Source organism: Delphinus delphis, chromosome 4, assembly GCF_949987515.2.
Source record: "Delphinus delphis chromosome 4, mDelDel1.2, whole genome shotgun sequence".
NCBI lineage: Eukaryota > Metazoa > Chordata > Mammalia > Artiodactyla > Delphinidae > Delphinus > Delphinus delphis.
In genome coordinates, this window is record NC_082686.1 from 48,534,869 (window position 1) to 48,555,037 (window position 20,169).

General features: G+C 38.2%; 1 pseudogene; it reads left to right on the forward strand.

The window, feature by feature from the left end:
• The first annotated feature begins 582 nt into the window (after positions 1-582).
• Positions 583-1,201, forward strand: LOC132424383 (actin-related protein 3 pseudogene; annotated as a pseudogene).
• Positions 1,202-20,169: the final 18,968 nt, after the last annotated feature.

Genomic DNA, 20,169 nt, shown 5'->3' on the forward strand with positions numbered 1-20,169 from the left:
AACAACTTTTCCAACCACAACAGTATGAAACTAGAAATCAATTACAGGAAGAAAAATGGAGGAAACACAGACATGTAGAGACTAACAACATCTTACTAAGAAAAGAGTGAATCGACAAAGAAATGAAAGATGAAATCAAAAAATACCTTGAGATGAATGAAAATAGAAATGCAACTTTCTAAAATCTATAGGACACAGCAAAAGCAGTTCTAGGAGGAAAGTTTATAGTGATACAGGCCTACCACAAGAAACAAGATAAATCTCAAATAAACAACCTAACTTTCCATCTGACAGACTTAGAAAAAGCCCGAAGTTTACAGAAGGAAGGAAATAATAAAGATCAGAGCAGAAATAACTAGAGACCAAAAAAGAAAAAAAAAAAAACACAATAGAAAGATTAATGAACCTAAGAGCTGGTTTTTTTGAAAATATAAACAAAATTGATAAACCTTCAGCCAGACTCACTAAGAAAAAAAGAGAGGCCAAATAAACAAAATTAGAGGTGAAAAAGAAGTAATAGAAAAAGCCACAGGTACCATAAAGTGGTCAGTCTATCATGGTATAGTTTAAGGCTGTCACCTAATGGAAAGGTTTATAGAGCAAATGTTCTCTCAATACTCAAAGCACAACCTGAATGTCATTACTTTCTTTTGATTAAATCTCCACTAAATGCTCCTGAAAATAGAATATACTACTGAAATATGGTTTGAGTACTTCAATATTCCAGGCTTGTACATAGCCATGCAGGCTGTGCTTGCATTAACAGCATCCTGAGCAACAAGACATGTAGGAAAACTGATAGTGACTGGTATTAAGATGCTGTCACTCCTGTCCTTTCTGTGGCTACAGGACATGTGATTGGCAGCTGAGGTAAGCACATTCCAGTCACAAGGTGAGCTGTACTGTATTTCATTCAGCAACTGCTGAGAGGCCAAGAAGTAGGAATTCCTCTAGGGCAATCCCTGGAAACAGCAATGGAAGTAAAGGAGTGCTACAGTTATGTCTGCCCAGATTTAGTAAAAGAATTTAACAAGTATGACACAGAGGGGCCAACTAGATTAAACAGTATACTAGAATCAAGGCAATCTCAAAGAAAGAATTTTCCATTGACATTGGTTACGACAGATCCTTGGAACCTAAAATCTTTTTTCATCCAGAATTTGCTAATCTAGAATTAACCTACCTAACAAGTAGTAAATGAAGTAATTCAGCATTATCTTATTGGTGTCAGATTTCTCTCTACAAGGATACTGACCTCACTTAACTGGATGTGCAGAGACTTTGAGGGTCACTCATATTTTGAAGGAAAAAAATGACCAAGTAAAAAGTACATTTCAAAAAGTAGCTTCATACACAACAATGTGAATGTATTTAATGCCACTGATCTGTACACTTAAAAATGGCTAAAATGGTAGATTTCATGCTATATGTTACCATAATAAAAGAATTAAAAAATTTTTTTAACTTTAAGAGGCCTCATGACACTTGCCCTTACTCATTCATGGGCCAAGGAATTCCAGTAATTAGGAAATGCTGCCCTCCACACTAAAAGAAAATTGGTTTTTGCTGCAAGTGTTTTAGAACTAAGAAGCTAGTACAGTTGACCCTTGAACAACAAGGGTTTGAACTGTGCAGGTCCACTTATATGTGGATTTTTTTTCGATAGTAAATACTACAGTTCTACACAATCTGTGGTTGATTTAATCCATAGATGTGCAACCACGTATATGGAGAAACCACGTATACGGAGGAACTATGAAGGGCTGACTATAACTTATACACACATTTTTCACTGAGTGGAGGGTCCACACCCCTAACCCCACATTGTTCAAGGACCAACTGTCTATTGGATTAAGTTTAATTCCTTGGACTCTTTTTCTTGATAAAAAAAAAAATTTTTTTTTTTAAATAAAAACAGCCTGTTGGATCTTTTTTTTTTTAAAAAAAAAAAAAAAAAGAAATGCTCACAACATTCAGGTATTACCACACCAGTTTCAGCCTCTGTTTATTGAAATTTCTTCCTGGTTCACATGTCTAAGCATTTGCCACTGACCCAACCTGTGAGAAGCAGACACAAAGTGGTGTTGCAGATGCAAACAGTTGTCTACTTTGACTGCTCTTCTAACCCCTCTCCTACGACAGAAATCACTGGCAATGCCAATTAAATCTCTATCAGCTGATTTTGGGGTGGTTCTAATGCACCTGTTCCTTCTTTGTTCTTTTTTTTTCTCTCTCTTTCTTTTTTACTTTATTTTTTTGGTGGGCTTTGTGTCTGGCTTCTCTCACTTAACAAGGTTTATCCACGTGTAGCATGTATCAGCACTTCATTTTTCACGACCTTAGTCATTTCAGGCAGCTATAACAAAACACCATAGACTGGGTGACTTAAACAACATTTATTTCTCATCGTTCTGAAGCCTGTGAAGTCCATGAAAAAGGGGCTAGCAGATTGGAGATTTGGTTCTTGGTGAGGGCCTTCTTGCTGACTTGCAGATGGCCAACTTCTCACTGGATTCTTTAATGTCTTTTCCTTTCCTTATAAGGCTACCAATCCTATTATGTGGGCTCCACTCTCATGAGCCCATGTAAACCTAATTACCTTCCAAAGACCTCTTCTCTTCATATCATCACATTGGGGGTAATGGCTTCAATATTTGAGTGTGGGGGGCAGTAGGGGAGACAGAAACATTCAGTCCATAACATGACCCAATAATATACCATTGTACAAACAATACTACATTTCATTGATTCATTCATTAGTTGACAAGCATTTAGGTTATTTCCACTTTTTGACTATTATGAATAATGCTGTTATGAACATTTGTGTGCAAGTTTGTTTTTTTTTTAAATGTTGAGCCTTCTTTTACTTATTTTTATTTTCGTCTGTGTTGGGTCTTGGTTTCTGTGCAAGGGCTTTCTCTACTTGTGACAAGCGGAGGCCACTCTTCATCACGGTGCGCAGACCTCTCACTGTCGCAGCCTCTCCTGTTGCGGAGCACAGGCTCCAGACGCACAGGCTCATCAGTTGTGGCTCACGGGCCCAGTTGCTCACGGCATGCGTGATCTTCCCAGACAAGGGCTCGAACCTGTGTCCCCTGCATTAGCAGGCAGATTCTCAACCACTGCGCCACCAGGGAAGCCCTGTGTACAAGTTTTTTGTGGCCACGTGTTTCAATTCTCTTGAGTATGTACCTAGGAGAGGAATTGCTAGTTTATATGGCAACTCCATGTTTAACCACTCAAGGAACTGCCAATCCGATTTCCCAAATGGCTGCACCATTTTACAATCCCATAAGCAATATACGAGGGTGCAATTTCTCCAAATCCTCACCAACACTTATTGTCTGTCTTTTTTATTATAACCATCCACCCTAGTGGGTGTGAAGTGGCATCTCGTGATTTTTGATTTGTATTTCCCAAATGATCACCTTTTCTTGTGCTTATTGGTCATTTGTATATCTTCTTCAGAGAAATGTCTATTTGAACTATTCATCCATTTTTAATTGGATTATTTGCCTCTTTTTTATTGAGTATAAGAGCTCTTTATATTTTAGATACATGTCCCTTATCAGATATATGATTTGCAAATATTTTTTCCCTTTTTGAATTGTCTTTTTATCTTCTTGATAGTGTCCTTTGAAGCACAAAAGTGTTTTTTGTTTTTTTTAATTTTGATGATAAATTGCTTTTTTAAAAAGCTTTTGGAGGTCTGGATCCAGAATAATGTTTTCCTAACACCTCATGAAAAGTTTCATAGAATTTTATAGCAGGTAGGAAGGTAATTCAGGTGTATAGTACAAGAAGAACAAGAGAGTTTAATTGATAATTAATTAAAGGGGAAAATATTTTGATGGGTAGAAAATTAAATTTCACATAGTTAATATATAAGAATAAAGGCTCTGTAATATATTTTTACTTCTTTTCATATGTGTAAATGCACATTTTGGGGTGGTGCATTAGAACCACCCCGAAAGGAGATCTCCTTTCACATAAAACAGATTGAAAGGAGTTATTTTATAAACACAAGCCAGAGGAAAAAAATCTATGCTTGCCCCTAACACTGACTAAGTGAAACTGAAGGGAAAACAGAGTTGTTTACTCAGGTAAATATGTTGGGGATCTATAAATGATGAATAGCTTTATTAAAGAAGTTATTAACTTTATATCCTGAACTAGTGCTAATGACATTTTAATAAAAGTTGCTTTTGAAATAAACTTTTCTGGTTAATTTCTCCACTCTCTTTGGAATCTTTGGTAGGTAAAAAAATAAGCTAAATTCACATCTGAAAATTTTATAACAGTTTATGCAGAGCATACAAAGTTAACAGCTTATAAATTCTCCTTACCTCAAGAAAGGAAATGGGCAGAAGTAACCATGAATGGCTACTGCAGTCGCTCCTGCTAAAATACTTCTCCAGTGTACTTTTAGCTATTCATTTCCTTCTTTTTTTGAGTTATAACAGACATATAACATTATATTAGTTTCATGTGTACCATAATGATTCAGTATTTTTATATATTGCTAAATGATCACCACAATGTCTAATTAATATCTATCACCACACATAGTTACAAAAAAATTGTTTTCTTGTGATGAGAACTTAAGATCTACTCTCTTAGCAATTTTCAAATATACAGTATAGTATTACTAACTATAGTCACCATGCTATACATTGCCAGGACTTATTTATTTTATAACTGGAATTCTGTACCTTTTGACCATCTTCATTCATTTCACCCACCCTCCACCACCCTGCTTCTTCCACCCACCAATCCATTCTCTGTATCTATGAGTTCAGTTATACATTTTTTTTAGATTCTACATAAAAGTGAAATTATATGGTATTTGCTTTCTTCTGTCTGACTTATTTCACTTATAATGCCCTTAAGGTCCATTTGTGTTGTCACAAATGGCAAGATTTCATTCCTATTTATGGTTGAATAATATATAAATCACATTTTCTTTATCCATTCATCCACTGATGGACACAGTTGTTTCCATGTCTTGGCTATTATAAATAATGCTACCATGAACATAAGGGTGCACATATATCTTTTCAAGCTGGTGTTTCGTTTTCATCAGATAAATACCCAGAAGTGAAATTGCTGGATCATACTGTAGTTCCATTTTAGATTTTTTGAGGAACCTCCATATTATTTTCCATATTGGCTACACCAATTTACATTCCTACCAACAGTGCACAAGGATTCCCTTTTAGTCATCTTCTCACCAATACGTGTTATTTGTTGTCTTTTTGATAATAGCCATTCTGACAGGTGTGAGGTGATATCTCATTGTGGTTTTGATTTGCATTTCCCTGATGGTGAGTGATGTTAAGCACCTTTTCATGTACCTGTTGTCCCTTTGTATGTCTTCTTTGGAAAAATGTGCATTCACATCCTCTGCCCATTTTTTAGTCAGATTGGTTTTTTGCTATTGAGTTGTATGAGTTCTTTATATATTTTGGATATTAACCCCTTATCAGGTATATGATTTTCAAATATCTTCTCTCATTTGGTAAGTTGCCTTTTCATTTTGTTGATGGTTTCCTTTTTTGTGCAAAACCTGTCTGCTCTTTAATGATAATATTAAACAACAAGATGGCACAATTTATGGACAAATATTTTTCATAATAAAAAGTACCCTTTGTATTGCTCCATTGTTGCAATAATATGAAATTTAATCTTGAGAAAGATGCACTTAGGTTTTGGTGGTACTTTCAAGAAAACACTAGTTCTCAAAAATGTTTGTTATTTCTAGTTATTCCCAAGAAAAATGCTGAAACATTAAATGAATCTAAATATTATAGGGCTCCATGTGAAGCCGCATGCTGAGCCTCAGCTCTAGTGAGACTGTGCAACACCTTGATTTTAAACTTCTAGCCTCTGTGAGAGAATACATTTCTATAGTTTTAAACCACCAAGTTTGTAGTACTTTGTTACAGCAGCCCTAGAGAAGAATACTCTAGCTAACAGTCTCCTCATTGTTCATGAAATACATCAACCTGTTTCCCACCTCCACACCTTTGCTTAACTATTCCGTCACCCCAAATGTCATACCTTTCACCTTTCCACTTATCCTTCCTAGCCTTCGGAACCTCTCTCAGTCCTACTTATTCCAAGCAATTTTCTCCAGCTCTTCCTACCCACTTATGCTCTTAACTGTTCATCGCAATATATATTATATACACTCTTCTCGTACTGCTTAAGGTTCTATGTCTTGCTTCCCCAAATGAAAGTTCCATGAATGCAGATTCTTATGATGCACTTATGTAACCTTAAACTTATCAAGCACGAAGACATATTTAATTACTGCATAGCGTCAGATAAACCAAGATAATGGGCCTCACAGCTGTAGCACCACCGATATTAAAAACCAAATCTCAGTGACCTTGCTGCAGACTCCTCCCCAGATTCTACACCTCACAGGCTTAACTGCTATAACCCAGTTAGAATGGAATGAATGAGAGCCCAGGTCATTCCCCCGTTGTGCTGCTCAGGGTTAAAATTCCACCCGAAAAGCTATTACTGTCACCTTGTCGTTGTTTTGTGAAATAAAAAGGGGATCTATGAAAGGTTACCAGAGCAAAGCTATAATCCCTACAGAATTATAGTAATAGTGATATCAAAGATCTTTGATGCATTTAGGTTGCAGAGGTCTGAGGTTGCTGAGCTTGATATTAATCAAAGAGAAGACTAATAGTAAAATAAAATGAATGAAACAGACCTCAGGAAAAATCTTCCAATCTTCCTTTGTGATCCAAGCATGAAGGAAACATTTTCTCAGAGAGGAATGGCCTTGAATGGATATTTGCAAATTGTCTTTCTTTTCTTCCTTCTTTGTTCCCAGGCAATGGCTTTAGATAAACTCTGCTATCATCATATCTTCTTATGTACCTATTTTCAGGAGTCTCAGGTAAGAACCCATGACCCAACTCCTTGCAAAATGTAGGAAAGCTAACTTGCTGCAGGGAAGAACCTTGAATGCAGTTATGGACCAACTGTCAAAGATGCTGTTAGGACAAGGTACACACAAGACACTTCCTCCTCTGGCCTCTCTTGTTAATACAATATGAGTTATAATGGGACTAAGTGGGTGGAACTGGGAAGTTACATTATCAAGACAAAGTCTTCATGGAAGTTCCCCTCTCTGAGTCAGACTTGGGCCAGGACATTGCCTGCCTCCCATGGAATAGTGGAATCTACGTGATCAAAAAAATCTTAGGGATTCTCCAAGCCAAGAAGTCATTGCCTCCCCTAAATTATCCCAGAATCCAAAGGGGAATGGCCACTAGATCCTGATGAAACAACTCTTGAATTTACCACCAAGACTAGCTGAGCAAAGATTTCACACCCAGCCACCATGATTCCCATAGAGAGGACGCCACAATTTATTAACCCTCTTCCGCTATCCTCCCCACCACGGGTCACAGCCACTGGAGCTACAGAACTGCCACAGTGAGAGTTTTCCCTCTCTTCTATTTTATACTTGGTCCGCATGATTTCCCAGAAAAACTGAGTCTCAAAAGACTCTCACAATTTCTCCCTCTTTCCCTCCCTCTCCTTCTCTCACTCTCACTCTCTCTCTCTGTGTGTCATACACACATGCACACACACACGCACACACGCACACATGCATGCATTTGAAGGGCTTGGTTTGTCTCATTATTTCCTTTTCCATAATTTCCATTCATTCAATAGGTTACCAAGTATAAAAAAAAAAAAAACTTTTCTAAGACACTGGGAAAAAAGCTTTGGCCTCATGGTGTGTCAATGTTTATGATATGCAGGGCCCTCTTGCTCTGTCTGTGGGTATAGCACACACACGCACAGAGCTGGCCATACGGCTGACAGGCACGAATGCCACCAGCCACCACCTTGCTGGGCCTTCAGGCCTTCACAGTGAATCGTCTCTCAGGGACCTACAGTCTTTCCTGAAGTCTGATCCCTATTGTCAACACTCCAGGTCTACAAATAATTTTGTACATTCTAGAATAGTGGTTCTCAACCTGGGTGCACGTTAGAATCACCTAGAAAATTTTATTTAAAAGGTGATGCCTGCCCATCCTAGAGATTCTGGTTTGATTGGCTGGGAATGGTCTAGGATCAGTGGATTAGTCACCAGGAGGCTATGATGTATGGCCCAGGTCAAGAGAACCTGGGGAGGTGGGGAGTGGGTCAGTGTTCCAGCCTCTTTTTCCAAAAGGCCCACAATCTCTATGTAAATTCATATTTGCAAACAGATTTGGGAGGAAAGTGAGATGCTGACTAACTCCTCTCACCATGGGGATTTTAACCCTCTCTGCCCACCTATTAGAACTATTTCCCTTTCAATTATAGCCAAAAGCAAATATAAAGAATTTTGTTGTAAACAACATTGTTTCTCCTTCTGTTTACTGCCTCAGTAGGAAGATGTAACTGTTGGCATTGCATTATTATAATAAAGAGAGAAAACACACCATTCCAAGTGACATTAGAATGTGTTGATCATGCAATCTTGTCCTCTATTCACTCATTTTTATCTAAATTCACAGCAGGAAAAGGGGTCATAATTTTCCTATTTTGTGCAACTATAGGTTATTTTAATAAGAAGCAAGCATAGATAATTATCTGAAAGGTCTTCTATTATAAGAAGCAAATCACTTCTCCTAAAAATACTAGTAAATAACACCCTTATGTGACATATAGTCATAACCCTGCTCCAAGGGAGGACAAGGCCAATTTATCAGATTTTCATCTGCCTCATTAAATTCTCCACTCTTTTCAGAACCTGCAATTTAATTGCAGAGAGAAACTATAAATGACCCTGCAGAGTGCATGTGGAAGAATTAGCCATCATCTTTATTTATAAGTTATTCTAAACAAAGAAGCTAAAAATATGAACACAGTCGATATCTCCCAGGCCACACCAACTGGGGGTAAAAATAGGGTCACATATGTTATAAACAGGAGTTGTTGATTTTGTTCTCCATCTACTCTGCCAAAACTCTGGTCCCCTCAAAATAACTCTCAAAGAATTCTGGGAGTCTTAAGGGGCTACAGGAACTAAGGCTTGTATTTGCTATGGACGTCTGCCCTTTTCCTCTGTCCTGCCCAAGCTCACTAAAGTGAAAGCGTCTCAGACGTAGAGAACAAACGTAAGGACACCAAGGGGGGAAAGCGGGGATGGGATGAACTGGGAGACTGGGATTGACATATATACACTAATACATATGAAATAGATAACTAATGAGAACCTGCTGTATAGCACAGGGAACTCTACTTTGCTGCGCAGTAGAAACTAACACAACATTGTAAAACAACTATACCCCAATAAAAAATAAATTAACTAAATAAAGTGAAAGTGTCTGTTTTGGAGGACTCCAGAGTTGTGAGCTACACCATCACCACCTTTATGCCTGGAGTGGTTGCTATTACACAGCCGATGCTGACTGACACAGTCTATACCCATGGAGGTTTCTCTTTTGACTCTTTCTTGGAGTCACCTTATCTTAGAACTTAAGTGTGACTCCGTGGAGTCTGAGCTGGAGAATTATATGGATGAAAGGCATTTGCTCTGTGTAAGATCATCCCTCCTCTCTGGCTTTGTGCCATTCTCCCAGAATCAAGCATTTTTGTCTTCATTTTCTCCTATGAAATTTTTTATTGGAGACTCTTCAGTTTACCTATTCACCCCTCCCCACCCCAGTCCTCCAGATGTATTCATTCATTCATTCACTCAACAGTTAGGCACTGTTGAGGATACAACGATGGCCTGGACAGGTACAGTCTTCTCCTCATAGACCAAATGCCATAAGCAGGTTCTCTGGTGGGGAAGTTGAGGATGCTGTGAGCAAGCAAAGGACAGGCGCTTCCTCCCATATGTGTGTAGTCAAGGAATGGTTCTCAGAGGAAAGAAATGGCCTCAGAATGGAAGCTAAAAGAAGGAGTAGGAGCTGGTCAGGCAAGGCAAAGCAAGAGCCAAGGCACAGAGAGAGAGTACTGGGAGGTGGGACAAGGAAGGCACAACTCCAGACATAAAGAGCATCATGTACAAAGTCTCAGAGGGTAGGCAGAACATTGCAAATTCCAAAGATAATCCCAGAAGACTCACTTCCATCAGAAGTTTTACCTTTCTGTGCCAATAACTTGTAATCAGAAAGCGGGAAAAAAACAGCTGATTGGGCTTGCTCTTCTGAGTGGTTTTTTTTGAGGTGTTAATTAAGTAGGGACAGGCTCTGAAGTCAAATGGAAATAGAGTTGCCAGATAAACTACAAAATGCCCAGGTAAATTTGAATTTCAGATTTTATATATATATATACATATATATATATTCAAAAAATAATTTTTAGTACAAATATTGCATGGTATATACTAAAAGTTATTTGTTGTTTATCTGGAATTCTAATTTAACTGGATGTACTATATTTTTATTTGCTAAAGCTGGCAACCGTCAACCATGAAAATGACCAAAAACTTGGTCACATTCACTGGAAAATCAATTGGAAAAAGAAGAGATAAGATTACAAAAGCAGACATCAATGGTAAAAACATAAAAAAAAATGCAATTCACAGAGAAAAAGATTACAGCAGGTCAAGCACATTTCCTTGTCTGAATTCTAAATAACTAAAACCCACGGAGAATGTCTTACAATAGCATATAGAGCGTTCTTTGCCACAAGCACTTTATAAGAGCAGGATTGCAGAGGAAGGACCCCTAAGACTGAGTCCCCAACTCACTAGTAATTATCAGTACAGCCAATGAAACTGACACCAAGAGAAAAGAGACCTGCAGTCATCAAACAGCAGGGTCAGCCATCCTTGGACTCCCAGTCACGCACAGACACGGTGGTGACCACCTTGTGGTTCTTGAGAATTCTGGTGGATGAAAGCACATCTAAATGCATGTGTGTTTGTCTTCTGGCCGCTCATTATAATAGAGCCTTGTGCCCATGTCTTGTGGTCCAGTCTCAATACATAGGCCCCACCTCTGACTCTGAAGGAAATGGATGAGAAACAGCATGTCCACTGGGAGGAAGAAAGTTTACAACAGCAGAAAACAAACAAAATAGACTGGGAATGGGGAGCAAAGGACTGCTTTCTTAGTCCTGATATGAAGAACAGTAGTGTTTGATGAAGAAATTAAATGGGAAGAATAAATTTATTTATTCATAAATAAATTTTCCATAGATAGGCTTGTAGCAAATCTGAGTTTTTAATGGACACAAGAGAAAGACTGAAGATAGAATATTTTTCTTCTGTTTGCAACTTGAATAAACTGTTGACCTTAAGTGGAAATACACTAAGTTTGAGGACAGATGAGAACAAAACCAATAAATTTCATAGGACTGTAGTGAACACCAGATGGTGAAAAAGAATCTTACCAAACCAGACATCTGCTTTCATCTCTAAGAGACAAGAGAGATGTACAAAATATTTTTAAAGGATACCAAAAGAAGAGACATTAGAGATGACAGAGTGCAAAGGCACAGCCTCAGATTTCAAATCGAGAAGTACCCGCATGGTCATTTGTCCATATACCCCTTACCCCCAGCCTTCTGCCCCAGACCCCTGAGCTTCGACAGTAGCTGGTAGTCTCAGTTCTTCACATTCAATCCCAATCTGAAATTGTAGTCTAGAGTCCAGCTTTGAACTATTCAAAGCTGAAACGCCTAAAACCCCCTCTTCCTATTCCCTTCCCCTTTCAATCCATCCTCCCCTGCAATAAAACTAAGTATACTCATTCCAGGTTCCAAGACAGAGACAGCCTCTTCTTTCCAGAAGCAGGCACAGCAGTGGGGTGGGTCATGTAGGTTGATCTTCCCACCCAGTTCTTTACATCAAGTTAAAATAAAAAGTAGTTTTCACTCATGAGGTTCATATGTTACACTAGACTTGAATATATATGTTGCATATTTTTTGCAATTAAAAAGTAGGGTTATTTGTAGACATTCCAAAACATATAATAAAAAAAAAAGGAAAGTTAAGCTTTGTTTGTATGAAACAATGTACAATAGAGGTGAGCCATGTTAAAAATAATCTCAGTTGGATGTTCTTATGAACCAAAGCTTCATTAGAAACCATGCTTTCGGATCAAATCATCTACTGCAAAGTGAACACAGCCTTAAAACAGGTGATTAATTCCTATTCTTTCTTTTCTTTAAGAAATAGTTTTCTTATTTCAAAAATAATACCAAGGGACTTCCCTGGTGGCCCCGTGGTTAAGACTCCACACTTGCAATGCAGGAGGCACGGGTTCAATCCCTGGTTGGGTAACTAAGATCCCGCATGCCCTGTGGTGCAGCCAAAAAATAAATAAGTAAACAAATAAAAATTCAAAAACAAAACAATATCAAAAGTTTGGGAAACCAAAAGCACAAAGAAGAAAATTTAAATCACCCATAATCCTATCACTTAGAAGTAACTACTATTAATTTATATGTTGTTATTTAGCCTCCTAGTCTTTGTTCTGTATTTACATAATGTTATTATAAAAATGAAATCATCCTGTGCTTATTGTTTAGTAACAACTTTACCAATAAACGTATATGGGCAACATGCTTACATCATTAAATATTCTTCTAAAACACATAGGTAATTTTTTTTATTGAAGTATAGCTGATTTACAATGTGTTAGTTTCAGGTGTACAACAAAGTGATTCAGTTATACATACTTCTTCAGATTCTTTTCCATTATAGGTTATTACAAGATATTGAGTATAGTTCCCTGTGCTATACGGTAGGTCCTTGTTGTTTATCTATTTTATATGTAGTAGTGTGTATCTTTTAATCAAGCACCATAAAATATTGTACACTGAACGTAAGTGAAAAGGCACTAAATTTGAGAAGAGATGAGAACAAAACAATACATTGATTTTATCTTACAGATGTGCCTTAATTTATTTAACCAATCCTCCTCATTTACCAAGAATTTAGATTATTCCCCACACCAGTTCCCTCGCTCTCGCTCTCTTTTCTCTCCCCATTAGCAATAATAAATAGGACATCCTTGTAGTTAACCTTTTTGCACATCTAGTTATTTCCTTAAGATAAATTCCTAGAAGTGTAAGTGCTGGGTCAAAGGGAATTTACTATGCTTCCTGAACCAAATGTTTCTGTTTTCCTCCTGAATTTTTCTAGAATTAAGCAAGATCTCCACATGGGCCATTTTGGTGATGTATGCAGTTTACAAGCATATTTCTTCTTGCATAATTCATTTACAATTTCTAATTTCATTCTACCAAGTGGCAGATGTTAAACACATGTCTATTAAATTTTTTAAAAAATCAGTCACCGTAACTTTCTTATGCTGATGACTCCAGTCATTTCCAGTTCATTAAACTGCGTCGCAAAATTAAATCAATCCATGAAAGCAACTAAACCTTGTAAAAGCAAGAAAGGGCTCATTTCTGTCCGAAGTAGTATAGAGAACTGTATTATTCTTAAATCTGAAATCAGTGCAGGCACACACAACAACATGAATAAATCAATAGGCATTGTGCTGAGCAGATGAAGCCAGGCACAAAAGAGCACATATTTATGATTCTGTTTATGTAAAGTTCAAGAATAAGCAGAACTCATAGTGAGGGAGAGAAGTCAAAATAGTGGTGACCTCTTGAGGTCATGGAAGATGACTGACTGGGATGCAGCCCAAGGGAGCCCTCTTGGGTCCTGGAGATATTCTATCTATTGGCCTGGATGACAGCTGCACAGGGATACGGAAGAAATTATTGAAATGTACATATAAAAAATTGAACAATATATTTAAAATTTGTGTACTTTTACTTTATGTACTTTACTGTTGTATGTTGTACTTTGATTTTTTTAAAAACTCCAAAAAAATCAAGTTCTAAATCAGTGGTTTGTGTATTCGTTTCCTAGGGCTGTCATAACAAAGTACCACAACCGGTCATCTTAAAACAACAGAATTTTATTCTCTCACCGTCCTGGAATCCACGAGCTGAAAACAAAATGTCAGCAAGGCCATGCTCCCTCTAAAACCTGTAGGGGGAACTCCTTCCTTGCCTCTTCCCAGCTTCTGGTGGTTTGCCAGCAATCTTTGGCATCCCTCGACTTACAGATGCATCACTCCAATTCTCTGTCTTCATATGATGTCCTTGCTGTGTCTCTTGTCTTCACATGGCCGTATTCTTATAAGGACACCAATCATATTGAATTAGGGGCCCACTCTTCCCATTTGACCTCAACTAATTACATTTGCAACAGCCCTATTTTCAAATAAGGTCACATTCTGAGGGACTGGGGGTTAGGATTTCAACATACAATTGGGAGGGACATGATTCAACCCATAGAAGTTTACACTCATCTTTTACATTTTCTTCCAAAAATTTAAGTTCTGCAAAAGGAACCAAAATGAAGGAAATGGTGTCTGGAAGGTTTTATATCAGTCAGCAGTAAATAAACTCTATTTGCAAGGAGATTCCTCAGGAAATCCTCAGTCAGGGCTACAGATCTGTTCTTAGTTTCCAGAATATGTATCAGAGGGAGGGAAGACACTTGTGAAAAATTACACAAGGGGAATTTGAAGATATGAAGAAAGAGCTCACAGGCATAGCAATTCAGTGCAGTACTTCTGAAATACTAAGATATGTTATGGTTCATTGTTGTCCCAGTATCCAGCCAGCTGGCTGCCTCAAGGAAAGTTTTTTGGCAGCACAGAAAACAGCAGTAGAGAGTCAGCCTCTCTGGGTTTTGTATTCCAGAGTGAGAAGAAGATTAGGTGTGTAGCCACAATAGTTTGGGCAAAAATTTGCAGGCAGAATCTCATCCCTGCACCTTAGATGTGAGAAGGATTCTTTTGGCATTGGCATGGAAGAAAAAAGAGAAAGGGGGCTTACTTTCTGATTCCTAGTAGACCCACTCAGGTTGGGAGGGGGTCAAATGCCAGTGAGGGAAAAACTGCAGCAGAAAAGACCATGGACAGCCTCACAGGTATTTCTGTCCCAGGTGTGGCCCAGCATCAGCAGAGGGCCCAGGGCCATGTGAACAGCTAAGGGTCACCTCAACAGAGACCTACGAAAGCCAAGAATTGAAGGGGCTTCTTGCCCAACACGCAGCAACAAGAAAAGTGATTCATTAAACTGATTACTAAATCTGACATAGTTTGTCCCCATTTATAAGACATTTCAAATAAATAAATGTACAAATCAGAAAAATACATCCCTTGTCAGATCACAAATTTCAATTTTGGGTTCAGGGATCATAGTCACCAAAAAAAATCCAGCAAAAGGGAAAGTTATTCAGTGTTTCTAAGAGCACCAAGAAGGATAGGAACTAAAATTGAATTAGAGCTGAAACTTGGAACCAATGATTCAACTTTTATCAACTGTTCAGTTCATATCTAAAGAAGAAGAAACAAAAAGTATCTGGCATGCTGTCCAGGATATAAGAGCATAAGAGGAACTCAGACCAACAAGAGCTGGTCAGTCTTGCCCACAAAAATGAAACTGGCAGAAGAAAGCAATAGGTGGGAAGCAAAGCGAGATCTGTGAAAAGGATTCCAATGGTAGCTGGGCATGCCTTGCTGCTTCTCTTAAATCCATCTGCCAATATTATCTTAACCACGAGCGGCTCCCCAGCTGTAAAAATGTACTCTGCTAACAAAACCACTTTTAGAAGAACATCGACCAAAAGCAGACGTATTTATACATACACAACTTGATGCTGTCTTTGCAGACAGGACTGGCCTGTATCCATTTGATATGTTCATTGTTAAATAGTTCTACCTACCCATTTTAGCAACACTGAGTAGTTCTGCCTTTCACCTGACCTCTTAGATGACCGTGATCTCTGAACCAAATTTGGAAAGTCTGATCTGACAAGGGAATCTTTTTTTTCTGATCTGCGAATTTATTTGTGTAATGTATATATATATTTATAGTCTTATAAATGAGGACCAATTATGTCAGATTTAATTAGAGGTTTATTCATTTTACTGAAAAGAATAAAATTACATGAAACTGAGTCTTGGCAAGAAAATCCAGGACATATGGTCATGAGACGAGGAAAACTGGGCTTTGTAGAGGAGAGAGCAGCAGTCATCTGGAAACTGTCCCTTGTTTCTGGCAGCAGAGGAATTTACCTCCAGAAAATTGATCCCTCTGTGAGTGCAAGGTCCAGCTCAGCCTCATGTGCCAAGGAAGACCTAACTATCATCTGGTGATGATAATGAGAAAAGAATGATTCCACAGGCTGAAGCAAAGCATGTGCTCGGATCCAATTTCCTTTGACTGCATTCAGACAGTCCCTGGTCTACTGTCAGCAGGCCCCTATGTGCTCCTTTCCAACCTAAGCATACTTGTGTTGCTCCATGGATGTCTGAGGTCTCTTTCTAACAGACCTAACCACGAGATGGACTTTCCTGCATGTTTGCCGATTCTGTTAGTTACATCTCGTGCTTTGCATCTCAAATTAATTCATCAGCAGATGAATATTTTGGCCAGAGCAAAATTAGTGAATATTTCCATTTCTAAAAAATCATTACAGAAAATAAAAATTACTTCCATTCATTGATTATTCTCCACCATGGACCTATACATTTAATCTTTAAAATAAATAAGCTGATATCTTGGTTGAGGGTAAAAGTATGACAGTTCTGAAATCGTGAAAAGAAATAAGTGAAATTGATTCTTCTGACGTTATGCAGGAGACCTGACATGTAATAAAACACGCTCTTCTATAGATGAGGACCTTGACTCACAAAGCGCTTAAGGCAGCAGCTCTCAAACTGAACGTGTATCAGAACCTCCTGGGACGTGTCAACTCCAGCATCAGAGATTGCTGCAGTGGGTCTGGAGGGGAGGGCCAGGAATCTGCCTGCAGGAGGGTATAACCTACATATTTAACAATCACCCAGGTGATTCTGTTGCAGGTGATGTCCAGAATGAACTATGAAAAGATATTGAAACCACCCCCCAGAGTCATGAAAACAAAACCAGCAGAGTCTGAGCTTAGAATGTGGGGACTGAGATGAGGGATAAGGAAGCTGTCCGGGCTCTTGGGCCTGACTCTCCCTCCTCTGCCCTGCTCCTCACTGCCAGGCTGCCCTTGTACTTGCCCTGAAAGCTATCTAAGTTAAGATTATATTGGAATTAAAATTTGAACGACATGGTGCAATATATACTTCAATGTATACCACTAGACTATTATGCCCCCATAATATACATCAGGTAATTTTATTACCTTTATATCACAGGAGATTGAAATGACACTCAAAATAGTTAACTGTCCAAAATCACACAGCAAGAAAGTAGAAGAGCCAGATACAAATTTACCCTGGAGGCACACAATCCTCCTACTGCTTCCCTGAAGGGTCCAAATGGGATGAATCAGCTTTTCCTACTTAAAAGTTTGCCACCATCAAGTGGCTCCAATTTCTCTGCTAGTCCTTCCATCAGTCAGTTAGTGACATTTACTTGGCACCCGCTGTCTTCAGAAGGCCAAATACAGGAACTCAAAGGCCCCCAATTGCTCTTACAGGAGCTCAGGACACTCTAAGGCCTGAGAGTACTTTTCATGTGTACCAGTTGACTTTTTCACTTCTGCAGGAGCACATCTGGCCTTCTGGATGGAGCTAATAGTGGGTTATAATAAAACTTTTTTCCAAATTGCTTCCTGATTTGTATTCAGTTTTTAAAGCACAACGTGGTTTGGAGTATTTAACTCTTGCTAAAAGCAGAACTGGGAATTCTCTTGAAAATAGAACTGCCACTTGTAACTTAAGCCCCAATGCAAAATCCAGAGCCTTTAGAACTGACTACTGAGCGACCTCAAACTTGAGAGAAAAGATATTCTGTACCCTTGAGGCACAAATGCCCTCTCCACGGCCAATCCTATTACCCTCAGCCATCAATCCAGTACCACCCCCTTCCTGTGGGTATAAAAAGACAGCTGGGAAGGAGTGGGAATTTTCTAGAAGTCTATGGAGAGGTTTTTTGGCTTTTCCTCCCCTTCCTTGAGAGGCAGGAGCAGTATTGCTAAAAGTGAATGTCTTGTAATACGAAGATTAGCCTCAGCAATCTTCACACTGTGGGCCCCCGGCTGTCTCCTAAACATTTTCAGGGGATTCACAAGGTCAAAACTCATTTCATAAGAATCCTAAGATATTACTTGCCTTCTCACTGTTTTGATTTTTGCACAGATAGTACGAAAGCAGTGGAGAGTAAAACCCATGGGTACCTTAGCAGGAATCAAGGCAGTGGCACCAAACTTAATCATTGTATTCTTAACATCCACCACTCACAGTTAGGAGAAAAATGATACCCACAAGGATGTCCTTGATGAAGTACTAAAAGTTATTAATTTTATTATACCCTGTCGCTTGATTACCTGTCTTCTTAATATCCTGCAAGAAAATGAAGGGAAGTACACGTAAAGCACTTCAGCTGCATACTGAAGTAGCCTGTTGTCTTCAGGGAAAGTATTATGTGATGGAGTTGTGAGCTGAGGTAGCTGCTCTTTTCATGGAATACTGTATTAGTTTCCTATTGTTGTTATAACAAAATGCCACAAACTTAGAACAACACAAATTTACTGTCTTACATTTCTGGAGGGCAGTAGTCTGATGTAGATCTCACTGGGCTCAAGGTGTCAGCAGTAAATTCCTTCTGGAAGCTCTAAGAAAAAAAATCCCTCTTTTTGTTTTTTTGGGAGGCCTTTTCCAGCTTGCAGAATCCATCTGCTTTCTTCAGCTCATGGCTTCTTCTTCTAATCTCAAAGCCAGCAGGAGAGCATCTCCAAATTCCCTGCCTCCCTCATTCACCTATAAGGACCCCTGTGATTACACTGGGCTCAGCCTGGTCATCCAGGACAGTCGCCCTGTCTTCAAATGCTTACCTGAATCACGTCTTCAATGTCTCTTTCACTAGCAAAGTAACATATTCACAGGTTCCAGGGATTAGGACGCAGACATCTTTGGTGGACCATTATTCTGCTTTCCGTAAACATTATTTTTACTTGAAGGAATGAATAATAGACAAACTATCATTTTGCAGACTTGGGTATTTGCCAGATACTTTCTCAAAATCAGCAAAGTAAGCCTGTCACTTCTAGGAAAACAGCTCATAGTATTTGTTATCAAAAAAAAAATTCAAGTTCTCAAGTGAAAATTAAAATTTTGGAAAATTTGTGTCTACCACAATGACCTTGAAAACTTCCTGATACTTAAGGACTTTTCTAATGACATTGGTATGTGATACTTTGGATATTGCATAATGAAATATGTTCACAGTTGGAAGATCTGATTAGGTGAACCAATATTTTTCAAATAGTCACTGCATATTAAGAAATCATGCATGGGTTAATGATTATTCAATGTGCAAGAGGGATCAATGGATTTTAATGCAACATAGTATGAAAAGTTTGTTGATATGGTTTTAAATTCCACATTGCAACCAACCTCTAAGAAACTACCACTTTCAAATTTTGGTATAGTATTTAAGAAGATTACTCACGTCTGTAATAACCTATATGGGAAAAGAATCTGAAAAAGAATAGGTATAACTAAATCACTTCGTTGTACACCTGAAACTAACACAACATTATAAACCAAATATACTCCAATATAGAAGATAAAGAAAAAAGAAAAAAAAAAGACTACTCACAATTACCTGAAGACACTATCAGAATATTCCTCCCTTTCCAACTGTGTATCTGTGTCATGCCAGATTTTTTTTATGTCTCAATTTTAAAAAGATCACAACTTTAAAGACTAAATGCAGAATAAGATATTAGAATCCAGTTATAATCTATTAAGCCAGGCACTAAAGATATTTGCAAAAATGAAAAACAATGCTACTCTTCTCATTGACGCTTGTTTGGGAGAATATAGTTATTTTTCATTAAAAATAATTAAGTTGATATGTAATGGGTTTATCATTGTTATTTTTAACTGAATTAATAAATATTTTTCAATTTCTCAGTTGTAATTTTAGCATGGCAAATATTGAGAGCTATAATTCACACAAACAAAAGACATTCAGAGTCCTCAATAATTTCAAGAGGATAAAGTGGTCCTAACACCAATAACCACTCATCTACCCTAAACCTACCAGAGCAAGAAACAGAAGTGAAGAGATGATAGGGTAGAGCGGAGCCACAGTGAACCCTAATAATGATTTCAAGTGACCCTGAGTAATGTAACTTATACCATCTTCTCAATGCCCTGTCCC